This window comes from Buteo buteo, chromosome 27, assembly GCF_964188355.1.
Source record: "Buteo buteo chromosome 27, bButBut1.hap1.1, whole genome shotgun sequence".
Taxonomy (NCBI): domain Eukaryota; kingdom Metazoa; phylum Chordata; class Aves; order Accipitriformes; family Accipitridae; genus Buteo; species Buteo buteo.
Window position 1 is genome coordinate 7,022,151 of NC_134197.1, and position 23,777 is coordinate 7,045,927.

The 23,777-nt window shown below is 38.8% G+C and overlaps 1 protein-coding gene across 3 annotated transcripts in view; it reads left to right on the forward strand.

Annotated features, from left to right (window-relative positions):
• PRKAR1B (protein kinase cAMP-dependent type I regulatory subunit beta) overlaps positions 1–23,777 on the forward strand; it is a 103,470-nt gene that overhangs the window by 20,648 nt on the left and 59,045 nt on the right. The gene's annotated exons all lie outside the window — the stretch shown is intronic.

Sequence of the window (23,777 nt, forward strand, 5' to 3'; positions counted from 1 at the left end):
TCATAAACAAAAAAGGGAAACATGTCTTCAGTGAAACCACTATGGAGTCTATGCAAAACTGGTTGGATTGCCATACCAAATAGCAGTTACCAACGGTTCATCATTCTAATGGAAGGATACATTGAAGTGTGGGAAGGGTTGGTCTGGTTTTCATCATTAGTGTCATTAATGACCTCAGTGGTGGAATAGAGCACAAGTGTTGAATTTTTAGATGACATGAGGATGGGAAGGGCTGCTAAAACATTGAGAGACAAGCCTAGAATTCAGAATTAGGCTGACATGTTGAAGAATGTTCTAGTAAAAGAAGGATGGATTGTCACTGAGCCAAGTGCGGAGAAGTATAGTTAGGCAGGAACATCTTTGTAACTATAAAATGGTTTTGCAGTTTTGGTAGTTCTTTGAAAAACTATATGGAGCTTATTGTGAATCATGGTCTGAACATTAGTCACTAATGTTAAGCTGTTTTAAAAATACTAACGTTTTACTGGGGTAACTAAACAGGAGAACATGCAAGACGTCCCGGTGTTGGAAACATTTCAGCTGGAACACGGTGTCCGGTTTGGGCACTGCACTTCAAGAATAAACAGTTGGAGGAAGTTCAGGGACAAGCAGTGGAAATGATCACTGATCTAGATAACATCAGTTCTGAAGAAAGAGTGGGATTGTTTGGCCTGCAGAAGAAAAGTCAGGGGCAGAGGGACGTGATAATAGCTTATAATTAGATATGAATAATGGCATATGAGAAATAAACTGCTGTGTATGCTGAAGGGTAAAGAATAACGGATTCAAAGTGCAGCAGGGAGGAATCATGTCAGATACTAGGAAGAGGTCTCTGCCTTGGTAGGTTGTGCAGTCTCCACCACTTGAGGCCATTAAGAACACATTAGACTGGCCTGCCAGGAATGACATAAGTAGTATCAGTCCTGCCTTGCAGCAGGTAGGCTAAGTGATGTCATGAGGTCCTTGCCAACCCTACTTTTCTGTGCTTCTGTGGTTAGAAAGGACAAAGACTTTGTCTACACTGACGTTTTTAGTACTGGCAGAACATCAGCAGTACAGTCCTTTGGTGGGGCTACTCAAATGCTTTCAGTTAAAGCACATTCCAAGTGCACAAATTTTCCTCCCTCTTGCAGGTGTTTACACAGTTTAATTACTTTGCAATCCTAATTATTTTGATATCACATTAGCATGCAGATTTCTGGAGTAATTAGAAGAGGATTAACTTTGCACATTTCTAGCTTTTTCACTTACAGCAGAGAATTCTTGTACAGAACTGCTATAAATCTTAATTATACCATCAGCATGCTAACATGACAGGCACTGAAAGGATAGGTTTTAGGGCTGGAAAACGGACATTTCGGTAATATGTTATCAAAGTAGGGTGAGAGAGAACAACTGAAGGAAAAGTGCTTTTTCTTGCACTGTGGTGATTGTACATCATGGTCATGGTCTCTCCTATCCATTCCCTGTGTCCCATTTACCTCTGTCAGCCAGACTGTCCTGTTATGGATACGTGTTAGGAGTGAAGTGATGTGCACAGATTCCCATGTGTGTGCTGCAGATGGGTTGTAGACTATCTGCTTTTTTAGTTCTCAAACTATGGCTTGACCAGGTGTATACTGCCTTTGCTGTCAAAAGATTTAGAAGCTTCTTGGTTTCTGGGTTGTGCACTGGAACATGTTCAGCTATACACAATCTCCCTTGCTCAGGGATGTGTCTAGGTGCCTCATTCAAGCCTCATGACAAGCATGGCAAGCTATTGATGACATTGGGGGAAAAAAAAGGAACTCACAGAATGATGCATGCATTCTGCTTTTGCAGACAGGATTGCAATGAATGAATAAATTGTTCTTTCTTTGCATTTCACTGAGCTCACTCTTGACATCATGCTATTGCCCTTGTCTGGTTTTGTTTGTCAAGTGTGGAGAAGTCAGCAAGTTGAAGCATATCATTGCATCACTTCTAGTTTGCATCTTGTTGATGCAGATATGTAGTTCAGGAAAGTAAGTGGTATATGACTTCATTTGGGTTCTGTCCTCTTGGAATGGTGGAAAGCTAGGTGAGGATATTTAATTTTCTGTGCTGCACTGGTGGTGTTGGTGTTTATTTTCCTAAGCGCTTTTGACAATGAAGACAGTATCGTTGTTTCATTTAATTTTGTGGTTGACCATTTGCCAAGTTGTAGGTGTTCAGATAGGGGAAGGATGGACTAGCAGGGCTTAATTCCTCATTTACTTTTCCTTCTTCTCGGAAAAGATATTTATGTTAATCTGCTCTATGGCTGTGCAGTCCACATGGCTTGTGTGGCACTTGCTGCTTGGCAGCTGTGAAGGCCCTTATGTCTGACATAAACCCTTATTTATAAAGGCAGTGTGTAGCATATTATCTCTGTGTCAGATATTCCATATGAATGATTAATTGCATGAGAAGTCACACTGAGGTTAAGGTAAACAAGTATCTTTTTGCACTGGTGTCTGAAATAGTTTTGTTCAAGTCTTATTTTAGATAGAATCTTTTCATGTGCCATGCTTAAAAAAGGGTCACCATCTATCTCATGCACGCACACACATGCACACACACACATACACAGAGTGTCTGGTGTAAAATCATACTGAAAAGTGCAATAAAAGGGAAACTGTAACTGCATCAGCACTAAAAGCAGCAGAGCTAGTTATCAGCAACCTTTGCCAAAACGTTCATTTCAATAGTTGCTAATATTATGAAGAACAGTGCAGCTCTGCAGAATGATGTGGCAGTCCACTGTTTTCTTGTGAGACTTTTCCACTGACTTCAATAAGATCTTAATAAAACTCTGGAGTGGGGTCCTTGTTCTCTCAAAGTCAGTGGCAAAATGCCCATTATCTGAAGTGGAAATGTGCTTTTAACTCTAAGGGAGCTGTTGTTCTCAGTTGCAAAACCAGGAATGCGTGGCTTTTTAATTGTGTTTCCGCACATGTGCACCTGATGTATATTTTATGTGCATCCTCCTTTGCCTAGAGCTCGTCTGTTACACGCTCACTGACAGCAAATCCTCAGATTTATGTGGAAGTGTTATGTACTCATTATCCAAAATTTGTCTGAATTGATGAGAAATTAGCTGTAAAAAGTTAAAACAACATCAGGTCTTCACAAAATTAATTTCTTATTGTGTTTTAATAGGTATAGTTTGATTTTGATGGTTTATTAAAATATTGCCTATCTAACAAAAATACTGGACTATATTAAAAATTTCCGTGAAATACAGACAGGGTAAATATCTATGAGCTGTGGGGAAAAGAGGGATGTTAAGGGGGTGATAGGCTCAACTATGAACTAAACAGTTTAGTGAGTTGCAGAGAGTTCATGGAGGTGTATCAGTGTGCCTGCCTTTGGGCTCATCCTTGTTTCTTGTCTTGTTATCAGCCCAGCCGCAGCTGCAGTCTTTTTAGAGTAGCCTTATGTCCTATGTGGTCTGATAGGCTTTGCTTCCCTGGTTGGGATGTGTGACAAAGCCCTTTCACTTTGTTTCAGGCTTTGATGTATTTACTCTGCAGGTAGGGTGCATTTAATGTCTGGGTAGTTAGGCTTGGATTTTGATAGTGCTGTTATATCATCCCACAGGTCCCTAGGCATGTGTGCTCTAACTTCTCTCTCCTCCTTTCTCCTACCCCATATGATGACATATTCGCCGGCATATGTTCACATGGGGGTTTTGTCCTTCTTTCTGTATTTCTGCTGTACTCCACTTCCTTTGTGACTCCACTCAAAAAGTCTTGGAAGAGACTGCTCAAAGGGTTTCATTAGGTGGGCAGCAGAGCATGTTAATTAAGCTCAGATGTAACCACAGCAAAATTTTCTGGAAAAGCATAGTTCATACTGGTGTGCAAACATGCAGAAGCTGTGGAGATGACCATCAAGAGGACAGTTTTCCCAGGCAGTGAGCACTCTAAAGATCTGCTAGTTATGATCACTGCAAAATCAGCAACTCTGGTCCTGGCTTGGTGCTCACCAAAGCCTTATATATATATATATATATGCACAGTCCTGCAAAACAGCTTGTCATGTGACAACTCTGAAGGAGCTCCTCACACCACAGAACATCTTCTGATACAGAAGACAGCGCTGTGCAGGCTGTGCATCCAGAAGAACTAGGAAATGCTCTGCAGCCTCTTCAAGGATGAACAGCCTTGAGAGAAAACATCAGTGGAGCTGGATGTTCAGCCAGGTAAGAGGTATTCACCCTCTCTTTCATTATACTGGGGAAAAGCGAAATGGCAACATGAACTGTGAGGGATTTTTTGCATTATAAACATAAATTTATTTTTTATAGATGATGTTCTTTGCAACAGTTTGTCTTTAATGTCAGTTGAGGGCAGAAGCCATCTTGTTTCTCTGCTCTTCATTGCACCTGTAATCCAAGAGGAAGTCCCAGCAAAAAAAAATTAATTAAATAAAATCCTTGGTTATGGCATTTGTACCTAATAAAAAGATGAAATTACAGACCTTGCAGAAGTGCATATTTCAGAAGGTGCATCTGTCTTTGTAATGTCCCTCTAGAATGCTGGTGAGAAGTTACACTTAATAACATTCAAGTGTTGTCTTAGGTGGCCTGTGCTATAGATTCTAATGGCTGAATAAGGGGAAGAAGTTCTTTGCTGATCTTATCCCTCCTGGTTCCAATGTGATCTCATGGTTCAGATCCATTCTGAAGACTGTTTGCATAAACTTTCCCCTTTCTTTTCGTCTGTGACGCTGAAGAGTTTTGCATATGGGAGAAATCAGCAAGGCAGCGTGCATGATACTGATGCCCTCTCTGCTGCTTTGGTTTTGTTCAGTCAGCAGGCAGTGAATGATTTCTATCTATGCAAAGACAGAATTACACCCATAACTTGGCAGCATTTTATTTCCTCTCCCACTCTTGGATATCCAGCAGATTAACAACCTCTAAGGCTTCCTAGTTGTGAAATGGTGTATAAAGTCAAAATGTGTGACAAGGGGCTAGTCTGATTGTCCTAATCTCTTCTAACCTGGCAGTGTAGCTAGTAAGAATTTTTATCTGTTCAGCATGTAATGCTGGAATACAAGTACACCCACTTGGCTTTGCCATGATCTTGAATAGTAAAGGGGGAAAAAAAAGGAAGAGATTGTTCATTTTCATTCTCTGGATAAAAATAAAAGATATTTTTTCATCATTTTATTGACAGGATGTTCTATCTCTACTGGACAGGGGCAGCCACTGAGACAGAGGCAGTGAGATGGTTCAGAGGTGACCTGCTGTAGGAATGGAAGTTGGACCCAAAGCTGATGATTGTCAAGGAGGAGAAGGAGATATAACTGAAGCAGAACCAGTGGGTGAGAGAGCAGGACTGAGAGCAGCAGGAGTGTCAGTCCTTGCTCCAAGATGTCACCAGTGCCTGTCTGCTCTGCTGTGAGTCACAAGCCTCGTCTGCCAGTCCCTGTTCAGAAGTTCGGCAGCCTCCTGACCACATAAATAAGTGGAATGGTTAAACGTTCACCATATCTGTATGTAAATGCTAGGTAAAACTTGTATGTAAAAGCTATGTAAAACTTGTTCATCAAGGAGTAAAGAGAGTAGATAAATATTTAACATGCACTTCCAGACTCCACTTTTGGCATTTTCGCTAATATCATAATTATTACAAGCATTTATTCTTTATTACTAATGTACAGGCAGCTGTAATGCCTACAACAGCTTTCAGAATACTTTTGTGTATTTTATTACTTGGATTAATAATAAACTGGTTTGTTTGAACAGTATACTAGTGTGAGACTGCTTTGGAAACAAAGAGTCAGGAAATTGTATTTAATGCTTTTACTAGAATATTGAGCTTTTATAAAGGTGCAAAAAAAGCAACAACAAATGAACTAAACAGTAAAAAACTCTGCTGCATTTATTACAGCAACATAGAGCATTGCAATTACTCTTGTGTGTTGCCTGCATGGCAAAGGTATGAGAATAAAGGGCATTTTTTATTTTCTATGCTTGTCAGGGCCAAGATGTAAAGATGAAAATTGGCACTTGTACTGGGCATGCAAGCCAACCGAGAGCTTTTCTCAAGCAAAAATTCTTACCTTTTTCCCAACATCCTCCCAAACATTGTGGAGAGTACATGCTGCTGTGATACTGTAGATAAAATTGGAGGCAAGTTGTAGATACCATCATCTTGCTGTTAGCATTTCAGAAAAATGTTCTGCTACCTTCTTACAAAGGTATTTTAAGTAACCTGTGTTCTGCAATTCAGGCAGTTTTGTAAGCCATGACTGGTGGCAAAGTAGGGTCCTGTAGGGACTCACTGGGCATAAACATATGCTATTTGAAAGACATTAGTGTCCAAATTAAGATTTCCTCAGCATTGAGACACAATAACATTCTTAACTTGTATTAAGGGCTGCCACAGAAGGGAAATGAGTGATCAGGTATCTGTGTTCTGTGAAGACAAAACATCAGAATTAGGCTTAAATTATACAAGATGGATGTAAACTAGACACGTGGTAATAATTTCTAGTGGTAAGGATACTTCAACAGCTTGTAGAATCTATAATAGTTAAAAACAGGTTAGGCAAATCTCTTTGAACATAATTTAGTTTGTCCTCTGGATGGAAGAAGTCTCTTAGCTCTATTTTTGGAATTCTTGGATCCTCAGTAGTGGGAAACTGGTGTATTCTTCCTCTATACATTTTTCTTTTCTCTTTTTTTTAACCTATTTGAAGGGTTATTGTTATTTCACACATCTTCTGTTTTCTCAGCTAGATGAATCCAATTCTCCCCATCTTCCTTTGCAGACTAGGTTCCTCAGACCACTGACCATTTTTGTTGTTCTCAACTTTCTCTACTTGGTCCACTTCTTTCTTGTTTGTTTATATTTTTCACAGCAACAAGATATTGTTGACTCCTACTTAGCATGTGATCACTGGAATCATTGGATCCTTTCCTGCAGAAATGCTACCTTGGCAGTGAATCTTCACCATGTATTTACACCATTGATTATTCCTACCCAAATATACTTAGCTGTTGTGTCTTTATTGAAAGTATATATTTTTTCTCAGACCATTTCTTCAATTTGTAATAATTTTACATCCTAATGTTGTTTTTTGAAGTGCTTGCAACTCTTTTACAGCTAGGTATTGTCTTCAAATGCAGAAAACATACTCTTTATCCAGGTCAATAATGATTTGGGTAGTTTTTTTAGTACAGGCATAGTCTAACATGAGAAAAGTGGTTTTCCATAGCTAACAGATGAATTTTAGTTGTTGTCCTGTTGATCTCATATTAAAATATTCGTGAAACTTCTGGTTATTAGTGAATTTCAAGGACATTATTATTGCTATAAGCTTTGTTCACTTCTGCATAATACCATGTTTTATTAAAGCACTGGCTGCAGGCCAGCTGGAAAGCCTCATACATGTGGAAGAAACCTAAGACGGCACCATCCAGGAGCAAGATATTTTAGAAACAGGATGCCACAGCTATGACATAGTCATTACACATCCTGTATTTTCCTTGCATTTGTAACTTAACTCTTTTGTTAAAAAACAAACACAGATCTGGCTTCTGCCTGTGCTTCATATATGCCTACAGTGTGCTGAACAGTGCAAGAAAAATGCCCTTTCTGTGATACTGCATTAGTATTTCTGTATCTCCTGGAGTCCATGTTGTGCTAAAACCACATGGATGATAAGGGGGGATATTTACTCTGCCTGCTGTAGGCATCTAAGTTAGCTGGTGCTCAAAACACCTCAGTTAAGAGCCTCAGGGTATGGTTTCACCATTGATTTAAGCCAAATTCTGAGTTGGTACCAAAGGAGGAAGTAACACAGTGAGTGCCAAATCTTGGCTGCATGTTCCTATTGCTCTCATGGCCAAGGTTAGCCAGATCAGCTCTCTGAAAAGTGATCCTCCCCTGGAGGGTTAGTTTTCAGTCAGATCAGGTCCTTCCTCCCACCCCCTACCTGGCTGCAGAAATACTTTGGCTAGCTGAAGGGAGGAGAGGGCAGGGCAGGGCAGGACCTTCCCTTTCGGCAGCAGCAGGGACTGAAATCAAATTAAGTTATGGCAAAACTGCACCTTAATTTCCCTTACTAGTCATTGGACACTCAGAGGATGGAAATAGATGGTGTGAATACCTCTGTAATGAGCTATTGTTCCTTGCCAAGAATGCTCAAAATGTAGAGCTAAGCCACTCAGAAGATGAGAGATGAAAAGAAAGAATAAGAGATGAGAGAGAAATTGCATAGCAAGGCATGGCAGAGTTGGGGGGTGGAGGGCTTTGTTGAGTCAATAACATGACTTCCTTGGGTTATATTAGGATTTTTTGTGACCAAATTGTTGGATGGGTTTCTTTTCCCTCCTTTTGGGGAGCAGCAGCAGAGAGAGAAGGATGACAGCATCACGCCAGTGCACTTTGTGCAGGGTGCACAGTGGGGCGGGCTCCATCCCGTGAAGATTTGTAGAGGCATGAATGTCCCATGTGTGCTGGAACTCCAGGAGGTGGTCAACAGACTGTGGTAACTTGGGGGCAGAGGAGATGTATATATACAAGTTACATGTATGTGTAACAGATTTGGTACTAAAGAGACTGGTCTCTGTGTGGCAGATTTTTTTCATATTAGATGATTAGCCTGTCCTTTGAATTCTACTTGTAAGCAGCCAAGAAGAGGAAACTCATCTCTCAAATCAACCAAGGCATGCTAAACAAGGCTTTTCCTCTTCGGATGATACCAAGGTATTTTCTACGTAAACTGCCTGGCAATCCAGCTTTTCTTTGTGCCTTTTATGCCTTGTTTATGGCCTTGATTCAGCATGGTATTTAAAAGTGCATGTTTAACTGTGAGTTGTTCCATTGACTTGCTATGGATGTCAAAGGAACTATTCATGTGTTTAAATGGAAGCACATTCAGTCCTGCTGAATTGGAACTTGCCAATGCGAAATACTACTTAAACTAGAAAAAGTTATGGGTTTTGGAGGCAACAGTCATCTGGCAGCAGAGATGGAAATGAAACCAGGTAGAATTGCCCAGCCGTTTGGAAAATAAACGATCCAATTCTCCATTCAAGGATTAGCCATGAATTTAACACTGACTATATTTTCCAGTACATCCATCTCATTTATCCAAGAATTATTGTCTTTAATTACCATTGTGGTGCCTGCAGGCAGCAGCCTTTAAATTAGTTATGCAAAGTTCTGCTCTCAGCAGTCATCAGGAGATTGTATCTGCTTTAGTATCAATCCCTTTACAACAGCCTGACAGCGTACAGAGTTTGTACTAGGGATGTACTTTTTGTGTTGTCAATATTTGGCCTGGTAGATAGGTTATTCTCTTAAACATAACTAAAAGCACACACATTTGGTATTTATGGATAATTTTATCTTAAGAAACAAATACTCTCAGTTCATAGCTTTTTAGAGGTTGTGATTCACCCTCAGTGTTTTGTTAGACAGTTTATATTCTTCATCACAAATACTAGTGGCGCCATTCCTAATGGTAGTTATTTTTAATTCTGCATAAAGTAGTGGTTTACATATGGACAGTATGTCACCCATTCTGAAAAACAGAGTTAAAGTGGAGAAGTAATTTACATAAATCCTTTTTAGATCTAGAAAAAATAGCCTAAGACAAATAGTACTCATGCATGCTCATGAAAAAATCTTGAGTCTAAACTTACCTCTCTCTCTATAAAATAGAAAAAATAAGACCACTGCCAAATTTAACAGGCCTTGTAAATTTTTTCTACCACTGCAGTATGTATGACCGTGCCTTTGTGTGCTTCTGTACACAACAATTAGCTGGCAATGGTTCTGAAAATGCATTACTCAATGCTAAAGCTTTCCAGAATTAAACACAAAGGTTGAATAAAAGAACATCCACTCATCTCAGCAAGTCTTTGTCTTCTGCATCAGAGCAGCTGGAAGCAGTAATTTGTCTTTGTGCACGGGCAAACAAGGGTGTATTTCAACTAAGACTCCTTAAAATCATGCTTCCTCTCCCCCCCTAACCCCCCCAAGGGTGGTAGGTAACCTGTCAACAGTTACTCCTACTCTAATAAGTCTTAATTAGGTGACTGATTCTGCAACCTTGACCGGCTTTGAAAGCCTACGTGTCCTCAAGTGGGAATATTACCGGTACCGGTACTGGAGGATCAACTGTATGATTAAGTTGCTTAGTTATGCATTTAGAAGAGGATGTTCAAAGAGCTTAAAGGAACTAGATATTCACGTTGATTGATATATAGTGGGAAGTGAACATTTAACTTCTATAAGGTTCTCTTGAAAATCCCCATCTTATGTTCTGAATGGTTAGACCTGTGCATTTCCATTATGAGATGACATCTGCTTAGTAACACTGCATTTGGAAAGACAGAAAGAAACCAACCCAAACAAAAAATAATCTATAATACTACAAGGTTTAATGGTGGGTTTTGTTCTTATAGAAAAAGAGGATTCAGCTCAACAACCAGATGAAATTTCTCTGTCATTCCAGCGCACTTAATGCAAATACCAAGTGTAAGTTATTTGACTGTTAGGCTGTTGACTCTGTTTTAATGAAGAAAAATCTGACAAACCCAAACAATGGTTTAGTTCTTGTTTTACAAGTTCCTTACTAAAAACTTTGACCTGAAGTACATCGCATCTTGTGAGGTAACAGCTGGTCTATCATTGTCTTCGGAAAAAAGTAACAGTTGCTAAGATTTCAAGAAACAAAGATGGTCTTTGAATCAACTGGAACAGCTGTAAGAGACTGACACACCATGCAGTGTCAGCTGCTAAATTCAGATATTCAGACTGCCCGAAATGGGATACTTTAACCCTTTGGCACCATCAGATTCCTTTTCTTTCTGTTTTTCTTTAAAAAAAAGCCAGAAAAATAAATTGGGTTTTCAATTTGCCTTTTGCTTTCAGAAATTAAAAAAAAACCTCACAAAACTATCACTTTCTTTGTAGGGATTTTATTTTTTATATTTATTCAACTTCTGATTTATAAGCAATATGAAGACATGCTTGTTGACAGATGAAATTTGCATTAGAAAAGTATAACACACTCTTCCGCGTGGTGCATTAAAAGAAAATATAATAGCATGTATGCAGAAAACAGCATTGGATGCTATTTTAAGGCACTCAGCATCTTCCAAGTTTTGTATGTGGAGAGTGTATTTAGTTTAACAAAGCAGAATGAAGGTGAATTGATCATGTCTAGAAAAGAAAGGTGGGTGATAGCAACAGTGTCTTTAATAGACAGAGGCATGCGAGATCCAAAAGCTGGTGGCTGAAGTTGGGCACATTCAGACTGGAAAAGTTTAGGTTTTTCTTTTAGAGTAATCAGGGAACTGATCCATAATTTAAATTAGCTCAGGATGTGGCAGATTTTCCATTGCATGAAGCCTTCAGATCAAGCTTGGCTCTCCACTGTTGCTAGTTCTTGCAGCACTTTCTGAAGTGCTCCAGAATATTGTGGGTTTTTTTTCAAAGATGGCAAAATGTGACGACATGAAAATTTATTTCACTTAACAAAGAGTCAGCAACCATCTCTTGTGAACAAAACGTTTGTATGACTTCGGTATGCCTGAAAGCCAAGCTGTTATGACTTGGAGCCTGACTGATTTTTGGACGCCTGAAATAGGCACATTTTAGGTCTCTTGCTAAACTGTTGTTTTAGTTCAATTACAAAGGATGGGATATTATTCAGGAGCCTCTGAGATTTTGTAGTCTGTGTTAGTAGTTAGGTATTAGGAAAGCTGTAGTTGCCTTAGCATCTGTTCTTTGGTTAACTCAGTGCTGCACAGCGTGACTGATCTTGCCACTGATGGAGAAGGTGAAGCACGCAGCAAGTGGTACCCCGAGCCTTCTACTTTGCTTTATGCAGGGTGCTGCTGATCAGAAGATGAGACTGGTGTCTCAGCACCGAATGCTGTGTTTTCTTGCCCAAAGAGCCATGCTGGCTCAAGCTTGCTCCTGAGTGATTTACTTCAGTATTTCCAAGTGGTGCATAGTGATGGCTTCTTATAAAAATTCTTTTACTCATCACATATAACCTACTTTCTTGTGCCCTGTACTCCTAAGTCCTGATCCTGTGCCATCTGATTGGCCATTATTGTCACTGTTTGCAGAATCAAGTTTAGTTTATTCTTCTGTTTGTGGATATGACTGTGTGAAAAAGTAGATTTATATCATGACCCCAGAGGATTTGAAAGTTCTTTGTTAATGTGAATGAATGTCCTAGAGTAAAGGCTGAGATAAATAGAAAGATTTTCCAGATGTTATAATTGAGGTAAGCAGAATAAACTGTGCAATCTAGAGCTTTAATTCTCATTAATAGGAAAGCACTTTACTGTCCTGGTAGACTATTTTATATTTACAGTTACTACAGGGCCCACATTAAGGCTAGATCTCCTGACAGCCCTCTCTCCATTTTGCTGTCATTAAGCCAAATTCCAGCTCAGGTTTCCACATCTTTGTATTTTTCATATGTCTGATAGTCTGTGGGATCTATTTGTCAGGAAAAGTCAAGGAGAAACAAGAGAAACAAACCAACATATTTACATATTTTCTGAATTTAATTTTTACTTTTTAAATTCTTTGTTTAAAAGATTTGTAAGAAGACATTGAAATGCTCTCTCTTCTTTTCCCTAGCAGAGGCACATCACTATCTTATGAGGTGAATGGGAATTACTTTTTAATATCCAGTAACAGACCTTGGCCTTTTGACATCCTGATAATTCCCAGAACAGACAACTGAACCTTCACCGTGATAGACTGAATTTGCTATGTTAAAATATTGTAGTGGTGCCCTGATTTCAAGTCCTGACAGTTTCATCACCACAGTTGACCCGTTTTCCTCGTACAGCTGCTTTCTGCAACATGGTTACAACATCCATGTGATTCTCCTTTGCTTTTAGAAACTTGGTTTAAAATAGTGATAAGTTGTGTTTCATCCAAGTTTACTTGCTGTTCTTTAATGGTATGTCGTGTGTTATATTTAATCTCTTATTTATTAAATCCCGTGCTTTGACTAGAACTTATTTCCAAGAATATGAAATTATTGTTCTATTATTAGAGCACAGGATTTGATTCTTTGACAGGTTGACAAGAGCTTTGCAGCACTTCGCGGAAACAGCCCTTCCTAATGAAAACTGTCCTTAACAATGTCAGTCGGTTTACCCTGGTACTAAAACATAGCTGAAATAAAGCTGCTCACTTGCTTGGGCAATGTGTTGTGGCATCTGGAACTTCAGGCTCTCCTTTTCACACTCACCCCACCCTCTGATACTGACAATCATCTTCAGAGCAGGAGCTAGCAACACACACCTTTTTAATGTCTGATCCCTTACATACATGTCCTAATTGAGTTCTTCATAGATTCCAACATTTATCAAGTTTTCTTGGCTGTCATATACCATATTTATATAGGTTCATGGTCATCTGACTCCTCGCATTTTTTTGGTAGTAAGTAAACTGCATTTAGACTAGAAAGACAATAAACCTACTAATTTAGTGCACCTTGGGATCTTCCTTTGTTGTTGTAGGGTTTTTTCACTGGCTTCTGAGTGTTTTCATTTACTGTGCTCTTTGGCTTTGGGACTTTCTTCCCCTTCTGGTTTAGGATTTTAGCCAAATTCAGCACTTGAGATCTGATCTTCACTTTAATATGCTCAGTGTAGGCTCTTTTTAATTAGTTGGGCTATATATCATTATATCAGAAAATTTAGATTTGTTTTGCAGCAACTTCCTATTAAAACAATTGCCTGACGAATACATTTATTGTGAATGTGAACGATGTGCACTGAGAATGGTTTCATTTTCAAAGGATGCTTTCATGGAAAACAAGGTTAAATTGTGTGGGAACAATGGAGATTCTGCAAACAGCTCTAATAGGTAGTTCCTTTCTTCCTTCCAATACTTTGTGTTAGAAATCAGATTAGAGCATAAGAGATACAGGGAGGAAAAGAAAATAGAGTTATATTGTTCTTAGACTCCAGAACCCTGTTCTTAAAGCCCACGGGTGAAATGATGAACAATTCATGTGAAGGTTACATAGAGCTTATTTCTGCTGAGCTTCTTCACATTTCTTGTTTATCCATTTTATTTGCTTTGTTGCTTTGTTCTAGTGCCGTAGTGACACCCTCTGGCAATGGCAGGATAGTTTCATTGTCATTAGGGAGCTCTTTAGCAATCAGTGAGCATTCTCACTGGAAAGGCATTGGCTTACCCTGTGCTTCCTTCCCTCTCAGAGCTGGTTTGGCTCAAGACTAAAAATCACACACATGAAGTTAATTAATGCTGTACATGAACGTGATGGCTAATGGATACAAATTAAAGTACCGTGTAATAAATAGTGTTGGGCAGGTTTTTTTTTTGGTGAGCAGCTTGAAAAGTCTCCCTTTATACTTAAATTAATTTGTTTACATCAACTCTAAAGCACGCTTCTCTCTTCTGGAGTGCAGTCTCTGAACAAAGCCTTACAGATGCTCTGGCTGCTGTGTGGCTCGCACCAGAACAGAGATGACTCACTGATCTGTTCTACCTGTGAAATAAAACAGGTTCTTAAAGATGGAAAAGCTACTGTGAGTTGTCTGCCTACTGTTAATGCTGTTTTACACTGTTGGTCACAAAATGCAAACTTCTTGCAGCTGAATTTTTTTCCAGGCAGTATAATGAGAAAAAACAGTAAGCTGTTGAGGCAGCTGAACAGTGAAATGAGGCAGCTGAGGCTTGGAAAGGCATTAAGATGCCTAAGTCCTATTAAAATCAAGGTGTTGGAGAATACTTAACATTTTTTGTTGGATCTAGACCTATGTCTCATTTTGATAAGCAACTTTGTGCATGTCTACAGGGCAAGCTGGTAGTACAGAAGTACCTAAATGGTTGAGTTAGGGCAAAGCAACTGCCTGGCTGTGGCAGTGTGAGGATCTGTGCCGCGTACGTCACCTGGCTTCTCAGCAGCCTGAATTAGCCCAGATATAGAGGTTTGTGCTGCTGGACTCCTTCCAGCACTCAAGTAAAGCTGAAGGCTGCATTGTTAGAGAAACCTCCATGCATAAATGGGGAATGGTTGTTCTGAGATAAAAACCTTAACAGGACCTATTGCTCTGTCACATAAGGACTTTTACCGATCTGCTTGGAATAAACCCTTCCCCAGTCCCATAGCAGGGACCGAGCTGTCCTGGACTGGCACTGGGGACTCTGCGTTAGGACACAGACTTCTCAGCCTTGTGATGAAATATGAAGGTCTGGCTCCGCTTCTGAAAGCAGCCATCGTTGTATCTGCCACCTGGGGTCACTGTGTTCAAGGTTATTAAAAAGGAGAATTATAAAGTAACAAAGAAAATGTAAGCAGTATAAACATTTCCAAGCCCTAACCCCTGGAGGCTAAAATTGAGATTGCCGTAAGTATACAAATTACTTGAAATTTTTATTGTGTGTGAAAAAATGAAGGCCTATATTTCAGTGTGTAAACAGAAGTCTGCTTTAAGAGGTCAGAGATTTGTATAAAGCAAGAGATGAACTAACACAAGAAAAGCGTTATCTCTCATAGACCTTTTCTTATTGCATTCTGTCCTAGCTCTTCTGTCTGATGGTTCATAGGTGTATTGCAACTGACTTTGAAGATCGTTGTAGCAGTGTAATTTTGTGGTAGCGAAATCTTCGGTGGTCTTGATGCTGATCTTGTTTTACACTGGAATTACTGCACGTATCTCAGTAGCTTTTCATATTATTTACACACGTGAGATTATAGGTGAGTCTAATATATATTTTGAACCTGCACCCATCTTACAGAATTTCTCAAGGGTGCTGTTATTTAAACCTTTGTCTCAGCTAACCCTGTGTGACATATTACATACCTGCAGTACTTCTTAAAAGCACTTTAGCTGAATTTTCAAACTGGTTAGGCTTAAAGTTGTCAAAATATGTATTTATGTTAAAACTCCTCAGAATGCTGTGTGAATGTAAATCTTGCTGTGGAGGTGCTGCATCTTAAGAAAGAAAAGGCTGGTTGTGCGCTGGGAAAGAGCAGCTCCAGATGATGCAAATGCTATTTCAAACCCCATTTATTGTCAGAGCAGCATCAGCAGTGTGTGTGCTGCTTGGAAGCTGGACATTCCCAGTGCTCTTTGAGAGCTGTCTCCAACAGCAGCTGCAAAATGCCTGCCTAGTAGTCTGAAAGAAAAAGTCAAAGCTAAAGCAGTAAGGCACAGAAACCCTTTTCCCACTCTCATCTGCTCACAAATCCTTTTATAAAGACCCGTAGGTGCCCAGAGAACATATATCTACTCCTGTACCTGTCCGCTGGGTGGCCTCCGTTAGAGCTGAAGAAGACAACATAGATCTGTGGAGTGCATCTTTTTTTTTTTCTCAGCTAAATATTGCTGAAACTTCTGGATTATGGGGCTATACAAGACATTGCATGCAATTCAGGCTGTTCCTTAGTATGAAAAATTGGTAAATCAATATTTTGACCCTTTTTTGTCATTACTAATTAGAAATTATGCATATAATTTACTTAATGCTTTTGTTGACATATCTGTGCATTTGATCAGATAAGAAATACTTCAATTATAGTTGAAGGAGAATAGGATGGTGAAAACAGTATTGCACAAAGTAGTGTTTCTTCTATGGCTCTTTGCAAATGGAAGTCATTCATTCTTTGCAATACCAAAGGGTTATATAGTTAGAATTGCCTTACTCCTATGCCTTTTCAAATGAACTTTGCATCACTGACACCACCTCTAAATAAAATTATTTAGTATCTTTCATAATTACATGATCTTTAAAGCATCTCTAAGGACCACATTTTAGTCCTATTATAATCAGTATTCTTTGGAGTAATTCATTACTTGTATCATCATGCGGTCAGAATCAGAACATTATGTTTTCATCTCTTAGAGTGAGATAGCTCCTCATACAGGGTATCATGCTGCTGTACACATAATTAGTACTATATGAAGAATATAAATTAACATGTTAGTTTTGATGGGAATGTTGATGAGGTTGGAAAGGCATCATTAATATGCTCAATAGTGCAAAATAATACTTCTGATTTTAGCTTCCTTTGCTTTTCCTTTCAACTAGTTAAGCTAAAAATACGGCACAGCTGCTTTCCTTCTACACATGTGAAAATGTGTGGAATGTGAAGTAAGAGAGAGAATTGCAACCCTTTGGGTGAGAAAACATGATGTTCGGTGCTGAGACACCAGTCTCATCATCTCATCCTGAGAGCAGGGCAAAAGGGAGGCGTGGTGGTACCACTTGTTGCTCTAGGGACTGGAAGGATTGGTCCTCCTGACACAGCAAAGCAGCATGACTGCAGTAGAACGCACCAGGATGGGTTTTGTTACTGGCTGGTTAAGTTCAAGATAAATTGCTAACTCCACATGGAGTTGCTAACTGCAGCTTTTCCCTCTCTGTGGCCTAAGTTGTTTTAAGCGCTGTTGAACTTGAGCAGTCCTTTGAAAGCACATCGTCTAGTCCTCAGTTAACTGCTGCTAATGGATCAGATAGAAGATTAAGGCAGAAGTAGAAGATCCTTATGGATGTAAATCAGTACTTATTAATGACATCTGATTGTGTTAAGTCTCAGGAGAAAGGAGAATCCGGCTGTAGGATCTGATCTGTAGCCTGATAGGAAGTCTGTGCAGGAGACCAGTAGAAAGGATGAATTGCATTGAAAAGCAAATGGTGGAAAGCTTTGTGAAGTATATTTATATTAATAATAGTTGACTCTTAAAAGGTGCTCTTTGCCTGTTGTGCTTTGGGCTTTTTATTAAGAAGGGTAAATAACCATTATCTATGTTGAACGCTTTTTTTTATATCCTTTGCTATTGTGGTTGATGAATAAAATTACAGACTATCTGATCCTGAAAGTGGATCTATGCAAACAAGTTCTTACAATCTGGAGGAGCTCAGTGGCTGTCAGTGGGAGCTACTACAAGCAGGAGGATTAATCGATATTAAATTGATGGCCAAAGTAAAGGAGCTGTGGACTGGGAGCAAAACAACAGAAAATACTGGTAAGAGAGAATTAAATTGTGCTCTTAGATAGCTCTTTTGTGAAACTAACTCAATCAGAAAGTCACTAATTAGTTTTTACAAATTCTGGGAGCAGTTTAAACTTGGCTGCCTTTCATAGTTACTGGAAGTCTCACATAAAATAGAATGTATTTCTAATGTGGTTGAATTAATGTTTTCTTGTTACTGAAGCCTGCTTTTTCCTTTCCTTTTTTTTGTTGATTTAATATGCAGGAGTATAATATTGCATCAGTGCAACATTGCATAGATTGCAAGTACATGACTTTAAAACCAGTATATTTTCCTAACTGTCATTTTTGAAAGTTTCTGTTTTTTCTTCTAGTTTTCTTAGTGTTTTTTAGTTCTTTGCTCCCTGATTCAGCCTCTTGATATTAGAGTGACCCAGCTGTCCAGTCACAGAGGCATGAAAAATCAGCATAATTAAAAGTCGTATATTAGAGCAACTTTATAACAGTTTGCTTTTCTAAAATGCAAATAAGATATGAGAGAAGACTCACCCATGTTTGCTATGTATGTTGCGTGGCACAATCCATCTATTGCACTTGGAGATTTGGTGATTGGTAGGATACTGCAGTTATTTTTATTGAAAACTCAAGGTTTAACTCACAGGACGTTTTCAGTTCCTGACTTACATTATTGATTATAATTTCTGGCCAACTTGGATTCTCTTCCTATCTCTATTCCCCTGATATTCACAGTGATGCCACTGCCTTTCTCTCTTAAATCTGTCAGTTTTACATTCTGGTAATTTTCCACTTTTCTTCTCCTCCCGGCCCTCGGTGCGCTGCCTTACATCTCTCTTCCACTTTGCAATTTCTGATTTATTTCTGGCATCTGTTCAATTCAGAAAAAAAATAATTCTAGCCCATAAGTCTTGAAAGGCAATATAAATTCCATTTTTATCAACATTGTCAATTAAAATCTGATATTACCAAGCTTGTTTATAAATAACTTGACTATTCCAAATTTATGTTGATAATACCTTATACCATTCATTCCATATATATAACACTTTCATATGACAGATGAGGAGAGATGTTTCTGCGAGACTATATACATTTACAAGTACAGAAGTAAAATCCATTGACTACACCCCAGTGTCACACTCACTGTGTGTACACTCACACTTACACACATGTGCATATAAGTTGCTTGGAAAGATGAACTTGTATATGAATATCTGATAAGATATAAAACTGAAGCCTGAAATCTGGGCTGATCTCTTGCGTTTTGATTCAAGGCCAGATTCTGGAAAATTATTTGAGTTCTGATTCAGGCAAAATCCCTTGAATATGTTTTTCTGGCAATATTTTTGAGAACAGCTGATCTTTTCACATTTTTTCCATTTGGGTTAGAAATCTTAAGAGAGTAACCAAGATGCCACTGAAATACTGCTGTTTGCTGCTCATTGAAAGGAAAACGCAACACATATATATGGTGCCATAATTTTGGCATTTTCCTCTGGTGTATCTCAAAGCTCTAGATGATAGATAATGACATTAAGGAGAGTGAGTTGGAAGTTAATTGCAAAGCATTGCTTATTAGGTTTGAAAGAGATATAATCACAGGGCATTCTAATTTCTTAAGACACTGATTAATATAACAGCTACAGAGAAAAAACTGGCAGTGAATATGTTTCTAGGGAGTTTGCAGGATTGCTGGTTTATGCATTTTCTTTTACAGCCTACACAGTTGGAGATAATTCAGAATCTTACTGTTTAAGAGTAAGCCAAGTATCTAAGATCTTGTGACCATATTTAGGGATGGATGAAATGTTTTGGTTAAAATAGCTCACACTCCCCTACACATGCCCATATTTCTGTCCGGTCTTCAGACCAGTGAAAGGAAGAAACAGGGAGACCTCAGAGATTTCCTTTGCCTTTCTTTTAATCCATCAGCTGGGTGTTAGTGATCTCACACTGCTTATTCCAGTACCCAAATGCCTGCCTTCCTTCTTGACCTGGTTGAATCACCCAGTGCGTTTACCAGTTACTGTATTCATCACAACTCTATTTTGGTTTAATCATCCCATTAGTTGAAGCTGGAGAAACACTTTGTGGCACGTGGCACCAGATTGTTCTGCATCTCATCCAGCATGGTGCTGGGCTATGCCAAGTAGGGTTGTCTCCTGGCAAGGGTGGAAGAGTAGGGCAAGAATTCAGGAGATATGGGAACGATAGCATTATTTCGGGCTTACACCTTTTTTCTTGCAGTCCCACTGGCACTGACCTTTCCCAGTTACTGTCATTCCTTGTCCATCCATTGTGTTTGTCTGGGTAAAGGCTGTCTGCATCTCTGGTGGGAATGTGCAAAATATGGAGAGGGCTAGTGCAGTTTAAAAAGAACATTTATTAGCAGATAGATTAAAGGCTAGCAAAGCATGTTTGGTGGAACAGCAAGAAAGGCAGTCCCAAGCTACATCTGTAATAATGAAATTCTTACAGTAGTCTCAGACAATCTGTTCCCAGTATGTACCAGGACATACAGCATTACCCGTGGCTGTGCCAAGAGACCGGACTCCACACATCTCCTGATAGTCAGTAATTCAGCATAACGCATGCAGTTAGATGGATTGTCCAGCTCTAATTGAAATCTAGAGGATGCTCAAAAAACTCCTAAAGCAGGCAAAATTAAACAGGCTTCAGCTATATAGGAGGTGGATTCTGAAAGCTACCAGTGGCAAAATGGAAGATTGTTTTTGAAGAACAAGATGTCTCATTCCTGACCCCGTCACCTTCCGTGCGAGCCAGAGGGAGAGCACTAATGCCAATCCAATAGGCATGCTCAGCAGATGTCCAAGTCTCTGGTTTATATCCAGTGATACTAAAGGTTGTTTATAAAGGCAAGACGTTATTGTTTTGAGTGTTTGGCACTGCCTCTCATCTTTTAAAAAGTTGAGAGGAACAAATCTGATGAGGTTTCCAGCTATTTCGTCTCGGTTACAAGAGTAGGCTGTCAGAAATCAGTGTGTCTTCTCTGACAGCGATCCTGCACTTGTTTTACTCTTCGTTGCCCTGCTAGGAAACATCTTTTTGCTTGTCCTTGGGAATACATTCTGAAAGGGTTCTCTGGAATCATTGAGTTCAGCCATCTGACACTGTAGAAAACGAAGTCATATGATCCCTCAGATAACCTAAATGATGATATTTTTATTTTCTCCAGTTTATTGGTCTACAGTTGTTGGAAAGCTGCTTTATAACACTACTGTTCCCATGGCAAGAGAGCATCTCATTTCCAGACTAAATGTTTATATGTGTTGATTTTTCATGCCCTTATTGTCCGTTAGTTAAAACAACTCTTTTTCAACTCTGATATTCACCCTTCCCCTTGCCTCTCATCTCTATGTATTTATAAATTAAAATGATAGCTGTTTTTTACTTACTTTACTGCTGTAAATGATTCAAACTCTTTTCTTCTTTTATAAAAGATAGGCTCTCCATTACATTTATTACCCCAGAATACCTTTTTCTACATCTTTTTGAATCAAATGCGTCTTGTTTCTTTGTTTCTTTTGCACATGGTTGATTAGAATTGTGCACGATATTGAAGTGAGATCATTTACAGAAGTGCTTTTTACAATGGCATTAACGCTTCCTTGCTCACTTGGAAGCGACCCAGTTTATACTGATACAGGGTGGTTTTGGTTTTTTTCCCAGCCAAGGGTAAAAAGGGTAGCTTACAGTTATCCAGTGATTTAATAAATTCAGATTAAAGTAGAAATTGTTGCTGTAACTTCAACATGCATGGTCTTTCATGTTAGATTACTGAATTTCATTACAACTTTATTACTTCAGTCATCAAAAGCATCCATTTTTTTCCTGTGATACTCTGTGCAGTACCTCCGAACACAGCATCTCTACTTCTTAAGACTAGGCCTTGAAACATTCTTAATAAAACTACCTCTGGGCTTGTTCTTCTACTTCCATTATCAACTGTTGTTAATCTACCTTAAATTATTGCCTTGAACACATTATGATTCTTCTTTCTAATCAACTTTCCCATTTTAACCAGCAGTTTACCTCATAGCACTGAACATGCTTCCTTGAAGAATTGATTGATTTATTTTGTCTAGCATATCAGTTATCAAATAAAGGGAGAAGGCAGATATTGCAGTGTGTTTCATTTTCCAATTACCTCTCTGACTTTCATTATTCTTGCCTTCAAAATTTGTTTTTAAGCCTTGCATTACTGAGGTTGGACTAATGGTGGATCTATAGCAGCACAGGTTACCTTGGGATGACATCAATCTATAGCCATCAAAGATGATTAACAAAGTGCCTTTTAGTTCAGTCTTTTCTGAGTTGATTAATAAAAGGTCAGACATTCATGCTGCAATCCTGATTTCACATCAGGAAAAATATACCTTCCTGAGCCTTTTGGAATAAGAATTTCAGACTGTGGGATGTCTAACAGATTTAGTTTTCAACTGCATGAAAACTAACTACTAGGCTATCTCCCCCTCAAAATGCTAGTGAAGTAGGCAGTATTTTTAGAAATCTCTATTTCTAATCAAAAAAATCAAGCTGAAAGAGGTTTATGCTTCTCCATTTTTTCTCCCAGCAGGTCACTGAGTCACTATTTCTCTTAAAATCTCATCCAAAACTTTCCTCGTTATTTCCTCATCATTTTGCACGCTGTGAAATAATTACCACATAAAATGTTTCACCATATAAATGAGTTTACCATATAAAACATGTGTTGTATAGCATTAAGAATTCATAGTGGGCTCTTCACAGTAGCCAAAAGAACTTCAATTTTAAGGGAAAATTTTTGGCAGCATTTCAAAGTGAAAGTGACATTAAATGTAAATATTCTGAATATTGTAATTGTTATCGCTATTCACTGATAGTCTCTTTTACAAGCATCCTCACAGGGGTAAATAGTTCGCAAGAAACAAGATCTGCCTGTTCTGGACACAGCTTCTGCTCAAAGGAGACAGCAGTCCTTTTGCTGAGCATTTCAAAGTTGTACTTATTAATTGAGTCTATTCTGGCATTATATTTTCCTGAACAGGACTGTCCTGAAATTATCAGTTCTTCTGAAAACCCATAAATGTGGATTTTTGGCTTCTAATTTTGAAAATCTTGGCTATAAGTTTTATATAGTGATTCTGTCTGTCGAGAGAACACTTAGCCTGAGATCTCATCTGGATTTAGAAGACAGAGTACAAAGACATTTTGTCTTTTGCTTGTCAGTTTATTATCTTCCTTCCATGTTCCAATTTTTGTATAGTTGAAAATCACTTTTCCTTTCTTTGCAAGCTAAGAAATAAATCCTGCTTAAGAGTGCAGCCATTCTGCCATTCCTTGAACTACTAAGAACGTTAATAAAATTTAATGAAATACAAAGTGTTCATATTAATGAGACTTCAGAGGCTTCTAAAATATTTGGAGCAATAATATTTCATGGATTGTTTTGGAGTACTCTCTGTAGAGGTCAACTGTGATATGATCACTGAAACCTGTGGCTGTACTGTAGCCTTAGGAAACCTGCGTAAAAATAAACCACATCACTTTGGTAGACCAAAACAGCCAGCAGGAAATAAGAGCAGAACTGTACACCACCAAACACCAATGGCAGGAGAGAGGCCATTAAAACGAATAATATAAATGAGCCTGAGATGGCTATAAGACCTGCAAGGTGATTAATGCCTGTGGTGACAAGTTGGAGGCATAGGAGGAGATTAAAGATTAAGTTAAAGGTAACAGTGCTAACAGGCCTTTTCCTGCCCAGCGCTTCTAATTGCTCTTCCTTCCT